The sequence below is a fragment of the Monodon monoceros genome, unplaced genomic scaffold, assembly GCF_005190385.1.
Source record: "Monodon monoceros isolate NGI ecotype Baffin Bay Population unplaced genomic scaffold, NGI_Narwhal_1 Super_Scaffold_11, whole genome shotgun sequence".
NCBI classification, from domain to species: domain Eukaryota; kingdom Metazoa; phylum Chordata; class Mammalia; order Artiodactyla; family Monodontidae; genus Monodon; species Monodon monoceros.
This window is the reverse complement of record NW_021703767.1, coordinates 72,276,786-72,292,079: the sequence shown is the minus strand read 5'-3', so window position 1 is coordinate 72,292,079 and position 15,294 is coordinate 72,276,786.

Below are 15,294 nucleotides of genomic sequence, written 5' to 3'. Positions count from 1 at the left end.
TTGTGCACCACATGGCTTGGGTTTGGCCAGTCGCTCAGCTCTCCTGGTGCTGTCCCTGCCCCCATAAACCTTTGGGAGAGTTATTTAACATCTGAGCCACAGCTCCCCATCTAAACAACAGCAGAATAATAATACCTACCTAGTGAAGTGGTTGTGAAGATGGGATATTTATACTATATGTAAAACACTCAGTGCTGTGCTTGGCACATCACCGATGCAGGAGAGACATCGGCTATTACCATTGCTGCTGCTCTGGGAGCTTGATTTGGGGGCTCAAGATGCAGATTCCTGGGACAGATCATCTGATGGACCCAATGTGGGTCAGGTGACTCCTGCTGGACCAATCAGCTCAGGCCGACAGCAGAGCCTAGAGCTGAAACTTGGCCACTGAGGCCCTAGAGAAAGAGGAGATTAAAGCACTGTGAGCCAGCAGCCAGCCACCCCAGCTGCTTTAGGGGACGTTTGGCATTCGCTGAGCAAATGTTTATTAATACCCACTGTTGGTACCCGTAGACCTGGACAAGAGGGACCCTGGGCCTGGGTTTTGTGGTTTAGAACAGTGCTTCTCAAACCTCACTGTGCACATGAATCCCCTGGGGATCTTGTTAGAATGCCAGTTCTGATTCAGCAGGTCTGGAGCGAGGCTGCAGCTCTAACCAGCGCCCAGGTGGTGACCATGCTGCCAGTCCAGGGACCACATTTTGAGAGGCGAGCCCTCAGAGGTCTCTCCTGGAGCCCTCTTCTGACCACATCCCTCCCCCACAGCTGGAGTCATGGGGAAATGGGAGGGGTTCACCCAAAACCCAGACCTCATCTTTTAGCCATGCTCCTGGAATTCTTATCCCAAGCAGTCCTGAGCCAGCTTCCAGGGTCTGGACAGGCCTCTTCTCCAGATCCTGCCTCCAAAGGGTGGCCAAAAGGTGGCCTTTTGCAGGGAGGTGTAGCTGGAGCTTGATGAACAGGCCACAGTGTCCTCTTGTACAGGATGGAGCCTGGGTAAGAAGAGCTATGGGATGGAGCCTGTTGCCTCTGAACCTTATATTCCATTCGACTGAGTCTATATAAAGGTTTATTTGTCAAAGTAGGAGGACTGGACACATTTAAGTTTGTTAGCTTGATTTGTAAGTTTTAAATTTGTAGCCACGTGGTAGATGGGCCTCCACTGGTGCCCTTGTCATGGGCCCCGCAGATGGTAGCGTTGTGCCAGCCTGCTGTGTGCACAGCTGTCCAGCTCTGACAACCCTCTTGTCAGGGCTCTGGAAGACACACATTCGGTTAAAGCCTCCTGGCCCTGCCCTTGGGCTCATTTGGTGAGGCCACTGGGCTAATATTTGGAAGAAGGGACAGTGAGAAGGTGCGTGACCCCCAAAAAGAGGGGCAGGGACTCCTGGCTCCACAGCACATTGAGGATGAGGCATCACCCCACCTTCAGACTCCTCCCCAGGTTTTTCTTTACGGGTTTGCATTGAGGATGGATTCCTTAGGACCACGTACCTGTAAAAGATTCACACAATAGGTATACATGCTACAGTTTTTCAAAAGATATTTCAATTTGGGGAAAACAACGTAGGATTCAAGAAATTTGAATTCTAGTTCCACTTTTGGCGTTCACCTCAGACAAATGCTTTCTCCCGTCCCAATCTCAGTTCCCAAGTCTATAAAATGGAGATTTGGATGGTGCCTCTGTAGTTCCTAGCTCTAACAATTATTCTTAGACTCAAAAATCTCAGTCTTCCCAGGATTATTGCTTTTGTGGGTGCTTAAGTGCAGAGGGGCCAGGTGAGCTCTTTTTATTTTTGCCTTTCCCAGCTGCCTTTGGGTCGGCACTAACAGCCCAGAAGCTGTTTCACAGCCTGCAAGTAATTACATGTTAGTGATCCTCAAACTGGACCGTGTATCAGAACCACCTGGAGGGCTTGTAAAAGCAGAGTGCTGGCTCCACCCCCAGAGTCTGATTCCACAGGGCCGCAGTGGAGCCCAAGAATTTGCGTTTCTGATGCTGCTCGTCAGGCCGTCTCACTGTTAAAGAAGGTGAGCACACACGTCCCGAGAGTGTGACAGGTGCTACCCCGGCGGGGCGGGAGGCCCAGTGGGAAGGGCAAGTGGTTAGGAGGCCCTTTTGGAGCTGGGCCCAGCCTGGAAGGAGGGCTGGGCCTGTGACCACGCTCCGTGCCCTCCATGGGGGAGGGGTGGAAGGTGCAGGATGATGCCGAAGCAGGGAGCCCAGGGGTCCCAGCAAGGGAGGGTGGGAGCAGCGTCCTGACTTCAGTTTCCTGCCCAGCACGTGGCTCTCGGCTCCCCTGGTCCTATGCCCCCGTGCTCCCCACCGCGCATTTCTGAGTGCGGCTTTCAGGAAGGGAAAGCCCTCGAAGACTAGCATGAGAAGGACGTGTAGTCAGAGTAACCCCCTTCCACCTTCCTAGCTTCTGACATCCCCAGAAACCTCCAGCTCCACGTTATATTCTCTACTGTGGCCAGACTTTGGGACATTGGGGGATGAAGAGAAGGGCCTGGCGACATGCTGGGCAGGGCATTCTTAGCCAAAATCCCCATCCGGGCAGATTCCTGGCGGACTCAGCCTGTGGCATCCAATATCCCCTTCCCCTTCTTCCTTCCTAGCACACCTCAATTTGCTTCAGATGGCAACGTGCTCAGCTAAAAATATTCACTCTGGATGGCCGGGCAACCAGTCCTGGCTGCTGAGATAAGTGGAAGTTACAGGGTATGGATTTCAGGAAGGCGTTTAACAGGAACCACCTGGGCTAGCGTAGCCCTGCGCCCCTGCGCGCTCTCTCTTCTCATACCCAGAAAGCAGACATGAGAGCTGGAAAATGGAGCAGCTGTCTTGCTGTGCGAGGCAACAGGCACTCGGAAGAGGACACGGCGAGCAGTGCAGAGCAAAGCAAAAAGAGGGAAACGCTGGGGTCGAGCGAGGAACAGCACCCAGGCCAGGACTGTTCTAATTTGATTTTCCAATCCGTTGTTTCAGCTGAATGTATGGGTAAGGGATACAGCACTAACAGTGGGAAGGGCATGAGATGGGTTTTGGGGACCTGTCCTGGCTTTGTAAAAGGCTGTGTGTCTCAGGGAAAGTCATGGCCCCTCTCTGGGCCCCTGTTTCTTCATCTGTGGGGATGAATTGGTCTCCAGGGTATCTCTGTGCCCTTTCGTGGCTCAAAATCAAGAACCAGAGCTGGTCCCACCTGAGAGTTCCAGGGCTGGGCTTAAGGGGGGATTTCAGTGATAAGACAGGAGGTGACCTTATGAATAGGTGACACAGTGAGGATTGTTTCTCATCAGTGCTCAGCTGAAGCACAGAATTAGAGGTGTCAGCAATAATTCAGTCCGTTGTCGTAAGTCTCTGAGTCCCCAGAGTAGTTCACATTTGTCCCTGAAACGAGCCCTGGGGTAGCTGTGCAGACCTGTGCCCTGCCCCACAGTCCGTGTAGTCAGGTGGATGGCCAGCTGGAGCTCTAGCTGCTCCTGGGAAGGACAGAGCCTGGTGCCAAGGCAGGAGAGAAGCCTGAGACACTTCTGATTGGTGTCAGCCAGGTCACGAGTTGTCCTCTGTGATGTATGGATTGGCTTAGGCCTGCGTCATATGTTAGAGCCCCAGTTCTAGGGGGGCAGAGCCATCTCCCTAGAAGTACAAGGCCTAAGATCGGGGAAGGAAGGAGGAAATCAGATAGAGGCTGCTAGGAGCTGTATCATCTTCCACCCTGGCTCAGCCACGGCCCTGTCCTGAAATGGATTCCTAGCAGCACTGGCCGATTCTGAGAGCTCCCTGAGTACGCGAGGGTGGGGCCCTACTGTTTCAGCAAGAGCAAGAATACGTCAGAAGCATTTTTTAAAAATTTTAATTTAATTTTTATTAGAGTTGATTTACAATATGGTGTTAGTTTTAGGTGTACAGCAAAGTGATTCAGATATGCACATACATATGTCCACTCTTTCAGATGCTTTTCCCACATAGGTTATTACAGACTACTGAGTAGTGTTCCCTGTGCTGTACAGTAGGTCCTTGTTGATTATTTTATATATAGTCATGTGTATGTCTAATCCCAAACTCCTGATTTATCCCTCCCTCCACGTTTCCCCTTCTTAGCCATAAGTTTGTTTTCGAAGTCTGATTCTGCTTTGTAAATAAGTTCACATGTATTATTTTTTTAGATTCCACATATAAGTGATATCATATGATGTTTGTCTCTGTCTGACTTACTTCACTTAGTATGATAATCTCTAGGTCCATCCATGTTGCTGCAAATGGCATTATTTCATTCTTTTCTATGGCTGAGTAAAATTCCATTGTATATATGCACCACATCTTCTTTATCCATTCGTCTGTCCATGGACATTTAGGTTGCTTCCATGTCTTGGCTACTGTAAATAGTGCTGCATGTATCTTTTCAAATTATGGTTTTCTCCAGATATATGCCCAGTAGTGGGATTGCTGGGTCATATGGTAGTTCTATTTTTAGATTTTTAAGGAGCCCCTATACCGTTCTCCATAATGGCTGCACCAATTCACATTCCCACCAACAGCATAGGAGTATTCCCTTTTCTCCACATCCTCTCCAGCATTTATTGGTTTCTGGTTTTTTTAATTAATTTATTTATTTGGCTGTGCCCGGTCTTGGTTGCGGCATGTGGGACCTCCGTTGCCGATTGCAGGATCTTCGTTGAAGCATGTGGACTCTGAGTTGCAGCATGCATGTGGGATTTAGTTCCCTGACCAGGGATTGAACCCAGACCCCTTGCATTGGGAGCACAGAGTCTTAACCACTGTGCCACTATGGAAGTCCCTCCAATATTTATTGTTTGTAGACTTTTTAATGATGGCCATCTGACCAGTGTGATACCTCATTGTAGTTTTGATTTGCAATTCTCTAATAATTAGCTATGTTGAGCATCTTTTCATGTGCTTCTTTTTTTTTTTTTTTGCTATTGAGCTACATGAACTCTTTGTATATATTTTTTGGAAATTAATCCCTTGTTGGTTGCATCATTTGCAAATATTTTCTCCCATGCTGTGAGTAGTCTTTTCATTTTGTTTATGGTTTCCTTTGCTGTGCAAAAGCTTTTAAGTTTAATTAGGTACCATTTGTTTATTTTTGTTTTTATTTTCGTTACTCTAGGAGGTGGCTCCAAAAAGATATTGCTGCAATTTATGTCAGAGAGTGTTCTGCCTGTGTTTTTCTCTAAGAGTTTTAGCATATCCGGTCTTACATTTAGGTCTTTAACCCATTTTGAGTTTATTTTTGTGTATGGTGTTAGAGAATGTTCTAGTTTCATTCTTTTACATGTAGTTATTCAGTTTTCCCAGCATGACTTATTGAACAGACTGTCTTTTCTCCACTGTATATTCTTGCCTCCTTTGTCGTAAATTAATTGACCATAGGTGTGTGGGTTTATTTCTGGACTTTCTATCCTGTTCTATTGATCTATATTTCTGTTTTTGTGCCAGTACCATACTGTTTTGATTGCTGTACCTTGTAGTATAGTTTGAAGTTGGGGAGCCTGATTCCTCAACCTCCATTTTTCTTTCTCATAATTACTTAGACTATTCATGGTCTTTTGTGTTTCCATATAAATTTAAACATTTTTTGTTCTAGTTCTGTGGAAATTGCCACTGGTAATTTAATAGGGATTGCATTGAATCTGTAGGTTGCCTTGGTCATTAGTCCAAGTCATTTTGACAATATTGATTCTTCCAATCCAAGAACATGGTATATCTTCCATCTGTTTCTGTCATCTTCAGTTTCTTTCATCAGCATTTTATAGTTTTCAGAGTACAAGTCTTTTGCCTCCTTAGGTAGGTTTATTCCTAGGTGTTTTATTCTTTTTGATGCAATGGGATTATTTCCTTAATTTCTCTTTCTGATCTTTTGTTGTTAGTGTATAGAAATGCAACATATTTCTGTGTATTAATTTTGTATCCTGCAACTTTACTGAATTCATTGATGAGCTCTAGTAGTTTTCTGGCAGCATCATTAGGATTTTCTATGTATAGTGTCATGTCATCTGCAAAGAGTGACCATTTTACTTCTTCTTTTCCAATTTGGACTCCTTTTATTTCTTTTTCTTCTCTGATTGCCATAGCTAGGACTTCCAAGACTATGTTGAATAAAAGTGGCAAGAGTGGTCTTCCCTGGTGGCACAGTGGTTGAGAGTCTGCCTGCCGATGCAGGGGACACGGGTTCATGCCCCGGTCTGGGAAGATCCCATATGCCGCGGAGCAGCTGGGCCCGTGAGCCATGGCCGCTGAGCCTGCACGTCCAGAGCCTGTGCTCCACAACGGGAGAGGCCACAACAGTGAGAGGCCCGCATACCGCAAAAAAAAAAAAAAAAAAAAAAGTGGCAAGAGTGGACAGCCTTGTCTTGTTCCTGATCTTAGAGGAAATGGTTTCAACTTTTCACTGTTGAGTTTGATGTTAGTTGTGGGTTTGTCATATATGGCCTTTATTATGTTGAGGTAGGTTCCCCTAGGCCTACTTTCTGGGGAGTTTTTATCATAAATTGGTGTTGAATTTTGTCAAAAGCTTTTTCTGCATCTATTGAGATGATCATATGGTTTTTATTTATTTTTTTCTTTATTTTTTATTTATTCTTTCTTTTATTCTTTCTTATTTTTTTATTCTTTTTATTCTTCAATTTGTTAATATTCTTCAAATTGTTAATGTGTATCACACTGATTGATTTGCAGTTATTGAAAAATCCTTGCATCCCTGGGATAAATCCCACTTGATCATGGTGTATGATCCTTTTAATGTGCTGTTGGATTTGGTTTGCTAGTATTTTGTTGAGGATTTTTGCGTCTATGTTTATCAGTGATATTGTCCTGTAATTTTCTTTTTTGTGGTATCTTTGTCTGGTTTTGGTATCAGGGTGATGGTGCCCTCATACAATGAGTTTGGGAGTGTTCCTTCCTCTGCAGTTTTTGGAAGAGTTTGAGAAGGATGGGTGTTAGCTCTTCTCTAAAGGTTTGACAGAATTCACCTGTGAAGCCATCTGGTCCTGGACTTTTGTTTGTTGGAAGTTTTTAAATCACAGTTTCAATTTCAGTACTTGTGATTGGTCTGTTTATATTTTCTATTTCTTCCTGTTTCAGTCTTGGAAAATTGTACCTTTCTGAGAATTTGTCCCTTTCTTCTAGGTTGTCCATTTTATTGGCTTATAGCTGCTTGTAGTAGTCATTTATGATCCTTTATATTTCTGTGGTGTTGTGACTTCTCCTTTTTATTTCTAATTTCATTGGTTTGAGCCCTCTCCCTTTTCTTTTCTTGATGAGTCTGGCTAAAGATTTATCAATTTTGTTTATCTCCTCAAAGAACCAGATTTTAGTTTTATTGATCTTTTCTATTGTTTTCTTCATCTCTATTTCATTTATTTCTGCTCTGATCTTTATGATTTCTTTCCTTCTACTAAATTTGGGCTTTGTTCTGCTTTGCCTAGTTGCTTTAGGTGTAAGGTTAAGTTGTTGGAGATTTTTCTTGTTTCCTGAGGTTAGATTGTATTGCTGTGGACTTCCCTATTAGAATTGCTTTTGCAACATCCCATAGATTTTGGATGGTCATGTTTTTGTTTTCATTTGTCTCTAGGTATTTTTTATTTCCTGTTTGATTTCTTCAGTGATCCATTGATTGTTTAATAACATATTGGTAGTTTTGTTTTGTTTTGGCCACAGTGTGTGGCATGCGGGATCTTAATTCCCCAACCAGGGATCGAACCTGTACACCCTGCAGTGGAAGTACGGAGTCTTAACCACTGAACCACCAGGGAAGTCCCAGTAACATGTTGTTTAGCCTCCACGTGTTTGTGTTTTTTACAGTTTTTTTCTTGTAGTTGGTTTCTAATCTCATAACGTTAGTGGTAGGAGAAGATGCTTGATATGATTTCAGTTTTCTTAAATTTACCAAGGCTTGCTTTGTGGCCCAGCATGTGATCTATCCTGGAGAATGTTCCATGTGCACTTGAGAAGAATGTGTATTCTGCTGCTTTTGGATAGAATGTTCTATAAATATCAATTAAGTCCATCATGTCTAAGATGTCATTTAAGTCCTGTATTTCCTTATTGATTTTCTGTCTGGATAATCTGTCCATTGAAGTAAGTGGGGTGTTAAAGTCCCCCAGTATTATTGTGTTACTGTCGATTTCTCCTTTTATGACTGTTAGTCTTATTTGCCTTATATATTGAGGTGCTCCTATGTTGGGTGCATATATATTTACAATTGTTATATCTTCTTCTTGGATTAATCTCTTGATCGTTAGGTAAAGTCCTTCTTTGTCTCTTGTAACAGTCTTTATTTTAAAGTCTATTTTGTCTGATATGAGTATTGCTACTCCAGCTTTCTTTTGATTTCCATTTGCATGGAATAACTTTTTCTGCCCCCTCACTTTCAGTCTGTATGTGTCCCTAGATCTTAAGTGTGTCTGCATATCTATGGGTCTTGTTTTTGTATCCACTTAGCCAGTCTATGTCTTTCAGTTAGAGCATTTAATTCATTTACATTTAAGGTAATTATTAGTTATATATTAGAGCATTTAATTCATTTACATTTAAGATAATTATACGTATGTATGTTCTTATTGCCATTTTGTTAATTGTCTTGTATTTGTTTTTGTAGGTCTTTTTTCTTCCCTTCTTCTTTTGGTCTCTTCTCTTGTGATTTGATGATTATCCTTTCGTTTTAAACATTTTTTTAATATTTATTTATTTATTTGGCCACGTCGAGTCTTTGTTGCAGCACACGGGATCTTCATTGTGGCATACAGGATCTTTAGTTGCCCCACTTGGGATCTTTTAGTTGCGGCATGCAAACTCTTAGTTGCGGCATGTGGGATCTAGTTCCCTGACCAGGGATCAAACCTGGCCCCCCTGCATTAGGAGCATGGAGTCTTAGCCACTGGACCACCAGGGAAGTCCCAATTTGATGACTGTCTTTGGTGTTGTGTTTGGATTACTTTTTCTCTTTTGTCTGTGTATTGTAGATTTTTGGTTTGCAGTTACCATGAGGTTTTGATATAGCAGTCTATATATGTACAAGGTTGTTTTAAGTTGCTGGTCTCTTAATTTCAAATGCATTTCCAATATCCTGCATTTGTACTCTCCTCACAATTGCTGGTTTTGATATCATAATTTTCTGTGGATGATTTCCTATCTTTCCTGTATTTTGCCTTTACCAGTGAGCTTTCCCATTTGTAATTTTCTTGTTTCTAGTTGTGGGCTTTCCCATCTAGGGAAATTCCTTTACCATTTGTTGTAAAGCTGGTTTAGTGGTGCTGAATTCTCTTAGCTTTTGCTTGCCTGTAAAGCTTTTGATTTCTCCATTGAATCTGAACAAGAGCCTTGCTGGGTAGAGTATTCTTGGTTGTAGGATTTTTCCCAAAAGCACTTTTAAAGGCCGTCTCCTGGGTGGAGACACTAACTGGCAACCATGACAGCCAAGTTCATGATCAGGCTGGTGGGAGTCAGCTCACGTATGCTCACCTCCATGGCAACAACCTGAGGGCCTCATAAATAGGATCCCAACGCCAAGACTCGGACTCTCCTGTCCTCTCCCCCACTCCCTTCTCACCCCCTTTAGAAGGCCCCCTCGAGACCCCAGGCCTAGCCCTTGATGGAATCATTGTACCCCAGTAAACCAACCTGTGACTTTGGGACACACTGCAGGGCTGCAGAGGAAACCTTGCCTTTGAAAATGGTAAAAGAGGTTCACCCCCTAGGCAAAAAGGATGTGTGAGTGTTGGGGGAGTGAAATCATAATGATCAAAGTTACCCTCACTTTGTTTCTTTTTAAAATAGGTCTTGCCTGGCTGAGGTATAGCCTACAGTCTGGTAATGAAGTGACTACCCCCAAAACCCTCCAATCCCCCACCTTTCTCCCCTCAAATGCATGAGGATTGTCAGTCACCCTACCTGTCTGTGGGCTCTCCCCTACCAACTGTGAACCTTCTTTTCCTCAGTTCTGCGTAACCAGCCCTACCACAGACCTGCCTTGCTGGATAAAAGCACAGATCGATAAATGAATCAGTGGGTCACCAAGCCCAGGCTCCCATCTTGGCCCACTGGCAGCCTTTGGCCCAAGTTTCTTTAGGTCCCACCTGGCCCATTGGCCTCTTAGAGGGCAAAGCCAAGCACCTTGCTGAGTTGCAGGCCACCCTCAAGCCCCAGCAAACTCGACAGGACTGATTCATGTGGACTGGCTGTGTCTTTGGATTTGGACTTGGAAATTTCACAGGTTGGGGGCAAGGGCTCATCCCTGCCCTTCACTCACAGCTGCCCAAGGAAAAAGCTATATTCCTAAGTGTGCCTCTGCTGAGCTTCTGGGAGAGCACCTGGAATGGAGGCCACTCTCCCCTCAGGGAGGAGCCCCTGGAAAACAAGAATCTGTGAGTGGAATGAGGTAGACGAGTAACCGCCGTTGCTGTGGGAATTTTTCTCTAAGATCAGAATGTGCCTGGACACAGCAGGTGGACAAATGGCCAAGGTAGAGGTGTGATAATGTTCATCCAAGAGTCTCTGTGACAGCAAAATCCTGGGAACTACCTAAATGCCCAGCATTTTAAGTTGGATAAATGAAAGATGATGCATATTTTCACTTGCAGTGGAATACAATGGATGGTCTGCAGCCAACAAATGAAGGACAGAGCTATATTTACCCATGTGGAAAGATTTCCATGACATATTGTTGAGTAAAAAGAGTTGGTTATGAAACCGTATATGATCCCATTATCATAAAATATCACACACACACACACGCGCACACACACACGGAGCTGTCTGGAAATCTGTTCACCAAACTGTTAACAGTAAGTATCTCCAGTTGGTGGAATTTAAGGGCAATTTTTACTTTGTTCTTTAAATTATAGATTTTGAATTTTAAAGCATTCTAAATAACTAATCATTTTCACTTGGGAATGAATAAATAAACAAGCAAACAAAAAATAAAACTTTCAGCTGTCCCAATCACAGTCCTGATGTCTCACGTCCTCTCATCTCTTGCCAAGCACTTCTGAGTCGGTCCCAATGAGGAGCAGAGCTGCTGGAGGACCAGGCTTGGAGCTACTCCATGCTAGATGTGGATGTGGCTCTACCACGAGCTGTGGGACCTTCAAGAAGCCAGTGAACCCTTCAGAGCCTCCATTTCTTCCCTGAGTGTCTGCCTCATGGGCTGGTGGGAGGCGATAAGAGTGGGTCAAGTGCCCATGTGGTCTTCTGGAGGGGATGGAGTGAGGTCCTGCCTGCCCAGGCCAGTCCAGGAGCTCAAACTCAAGGCCTCATGGACCGGAAACCCATGCCTGCAAGTCTGACCTCTCCCGCTTCTGCAACTGTGTGATCTTGAGCCCAAACCATCCTGCCAGACTGTGGGCAGACATGGGAGGAAGAAAGAGAAATCTATGAGGCCAGGATCATCCTGAGGGAAGCAGATAAAAATCCAAGCTCAGTGGGGTCAGCGACAAGTGCCTCAGAATTAGAACCCACCAGCCTTGGGGAGGTCTGGGGGCCTGAGCCCAGGATCAGATAGGCTGCTTCAGGCAAGGTGGAGACAGAAAATCGCCTCCAGGCCCCTCCACCCCCTCGCTCATTCACACTCTTGGCTCCAGGGCACTCCCATCCCAGCCCCCAGCCCCCCACCCTCTTCCTTTACTAGTTCACAGCTTGTGGAGGATGCTAGAGCTGGAAGGGCCCTCAGTAAATCAGCTTGTCCAATCAGTGCGACCCAAGCCCTCATCTTTCAGGAAAACAAGGGCAGGACTTTCTACTGATGGGAACATAGCTCCAGGTTGAAACTCAGAGTCTAGTCCCCATGTCTGGGGTAACAGAACACAATGCACAGTGACCAGTGCATTCCCTTCCATCAGTACCCCAACCCATTTCACCACCTGGGAAAGCTTTAACAATCGCGCCACAACTATGTTCCGGAGGTCCTCATTGGCCAGTGGACCATAGGTTATCCGGCAAGCAAAATCCCATTTTGATGTCTATTCCTAGCAGCGCTCCTGTCACCACTATTCACTGTCGTAGGCTGGTTCCCCAGAAAACATGCTCTGAGACAGATGTGTGCAGGTTTACTGAGGAGAGCGTTCAGGAACAATACCTACGAGGGAGTAAGGATTCATGGAATGGGCAGAGAGGAGTTGAAATGCAATGCTGTAGTAAGGCAGAATCTGGTTGATCCTACAAGGAGCTCTGATGTCCTTCAGGTTATCCCGCCTTACAGCAGGAGGATCTGGCCTTCATACTCCTAACTCAACCCTCCAGCGATGCAGGTTTGAGGCGGAGGGTACACATGATCTTAAGCAGGCTGGCTCTCTTCAGCTGAGGGCAAGTCCCAGAGGGAAACCCAGCAGCAGGGGAATGAGAGCCTCAGTCCTGAAGGGGCTCTGGGCAGCAGACCACAGCCTCCACTACAGTGGCGGGGGGGGGGGGGGGGGGGGGGGGGGGGGGGGGAAGAAACTTGCCTGAGATCACACAGCCAGTAAATGATGCAGTTGAATTCAAATCCAGATGGCGAAAGCCACATCTTTTTTTATTTTATTTTATTGAAGTGTAGTTGATTTACAATGTTGCATTAATTTCTGCTGTACAGCAAAGTGACTTAGTTTTATATATATATATATATATATATATATATATATATATATTCTTTTCCATTATGGTTTATCACAGGATATTGGATATAGTTCCCTGTGCTATACAGTAGGACCTTGTTGTTTATCCATCCTATACATACTAGTTTGTATCTGCTAATCCGAAGCTCCCAATCCTCCTCTCCCCCTTGGCAACCACAAGTCTGTTCTCTATGTCTGTGAGTCTGTTTCTGTTTTGTAGATATGCTGATTTGTGTTGTATCTTAGATTCCACATATAAGTGATAGCATATGGTATTTGTCTTTCTCTTTCTGACTTACTTCACTTAGTATGATAATCTCTAGGTCCAACCATGTTGCTGCAAATGGCATTATTTCAGTCTTTTTGATGGCTGAGTAATATTCCATTGTATATATGTACCACATCTTCTTTATACATTCATCTGTTGGTGGATATTTAGGTTGTTTCCATGTCTTGGCTATTGTAAATAGTGCTGCTATGAACATAGGGGTGCATGTGCCTTTTCAAATTATAGTTTTGTCTGGGTATATGCCCAGGAGTAGGATTGCTGGATCATATGGAAACTCTACTTTTAGTTTTTTAAGGATCCTCCATACTGTTCTCCGTAATGGCTGCACCAATTTACATTCCCACCAACAGTGTAGGAGTGTTCCCTTTTCTCCACATTCTCTCCAGCATTTATTGTTTGTAGACTTTTTAATGATGGCCATTCTGATTGGTGTGAGGTGGTACCACACTGTAGTCTTGATTTGCATTTCTCTGATAATCAGTGATTATGAGCATCTTTTCATGTGCCTATTGACCATCTGTATGTCGTCTTTGGAGAAATGTCTGCCCATTTTTCTATTGGGTTGTTTGTTTTTTTCTTGCTGAGTTGTATGAGCTGTTTGTATATTTTGGAGATTAATCCCTTGTTGGCTGCATCACTTGCAAATATTTTCTCCCAGTCCATAGGTTCTCTTTTCATTTAGTTTATGGTTTCCTTTGCGGTACAGAAGCTTATAAGTTTGATTAGGTCCCATTTGTTTATTTTTGCTTTTATTTCTATTGCCTTGGAAGACTGACCTAAGAAAACATTGGTATGACTTATGTCAGAGAATGTTTTGCCTACGTTCTCTTCTAAAAGTTTTATGGTGTCGTGTCTTATATTTAAGTCTTTAAACCATTTTGAGCTTATTTTTGTGTCTGACATGAGGGTGTGTTCTAACTTCACTGATTTACATGTGGCTGTCCAACTTTCCCAACACTACTTGCTGAAGAGACTGTCTTTTCCCCATTGTATATATTCTTGCCTCCTTTGTTGAAGAGTAATTATCCATAGGTGTGTGGGTTTATTTCTGGGCTCTCTATTGTGTTCCATTGATCCATATGTCTGCTTTTGTGCCAGTACCAAGCTGTTTTGATTAGTGTAGCTTTTTAGTATAATCTGAAGTCTGGGAGGGTTATGCCTCCCGCTTTGTTCTTTTTCCTCAGGGTTGCTTTGGCAGTTCTGGGTCTTTTATGATTCCTTATAAATTTTAGGATTATTTGTTCTAGTTCTGTGAAAGTTGTCATGTGTAATTTGATAGGGATCGCATTAAATCTGTAGATTGCTTTGGGTAGTATGGCCATTTTTACAATATTAATTCTTCCAACCCAAGAGCACGCAAATCCCACATCTTAATCTCAATACTCACATGAATGTCTAATCCTTAAAGGGTGTGCTTACTGTGCTGGGCATTGTGCCAGACACTATCTGTAAATTATATGGCTTACCTCTCAAAGCAACCCTCAAAAGCAGGTATATAGTATTACAGCCACATTTTACAGTTGAAGAGCCTGAGGCTTGGTGATAATAAGTAACTTCCCCAAGGTCACTCAATTATTAGCTAGGATTTGAGCCCAGAGCCACTACATAATAAGGCCATACTTTACTGACAAATTGGACCCTTGTTCAGTAGCTTGTGGATTACGTGCATTTTTTGAATGTTTTTTGGAGTAAGAGGAGAGCATGGTGAACTTGACCTCTGTGAGTTGCCCACTGGTCTGCAGACTGACAGCTGGCTGAGGAGGCTGAGCCCACCCAGGGTCTGCGCTGACCTGCAGGCTCCCTGTTCTAAGTCTGGCCGGAGGAGTCCACACCTCCCTCCTGCTCACAGCTCAAGTCTGCGCAGGGCCGCTGGTACCGGTGCCAACCAGGTGACGCAAGGTTTGGCCCCACAATTGCTGCAGAGCCCTGGTCCTCGGACTCCAGGAAGCTCAATTTACAGAGCTGTAAATGGGGGTCATCCCCATTATCATCCTTGCCTTGCTCCAGAGGTCCCTTTGAGAGGGCTGCTGGCGAGAAACAATTATAATACAAACCACGTTGCAAACCACGAGTGCTAGTTGTGTTCTGCAGCATCATCAGCCCCAATAGAAGTTGATCTTTGACAGCCAGCAACCCCACATTCCTTGGAAATAGTGTGTTTCCTCCTTGGGGGTGGGGTGGAGCCCTCTCTACCCATGACGGGCTGTCCTGGGAACCCAGATCCGTGTGCCCCGAAGCCTGGCAGCTATACAGGGAAGGCTGACAGGGAGGAACAGACCAGAGGTCCTCTTGCCATGCTCTCCCCAGGCTCTTCTCTCCCCTCCTCAATTAAAAATTTGTGTTTGGGAAAGGTCCTCCTCCCCCCACCCCAGTTCTTCAAGGGCAGAGACTGA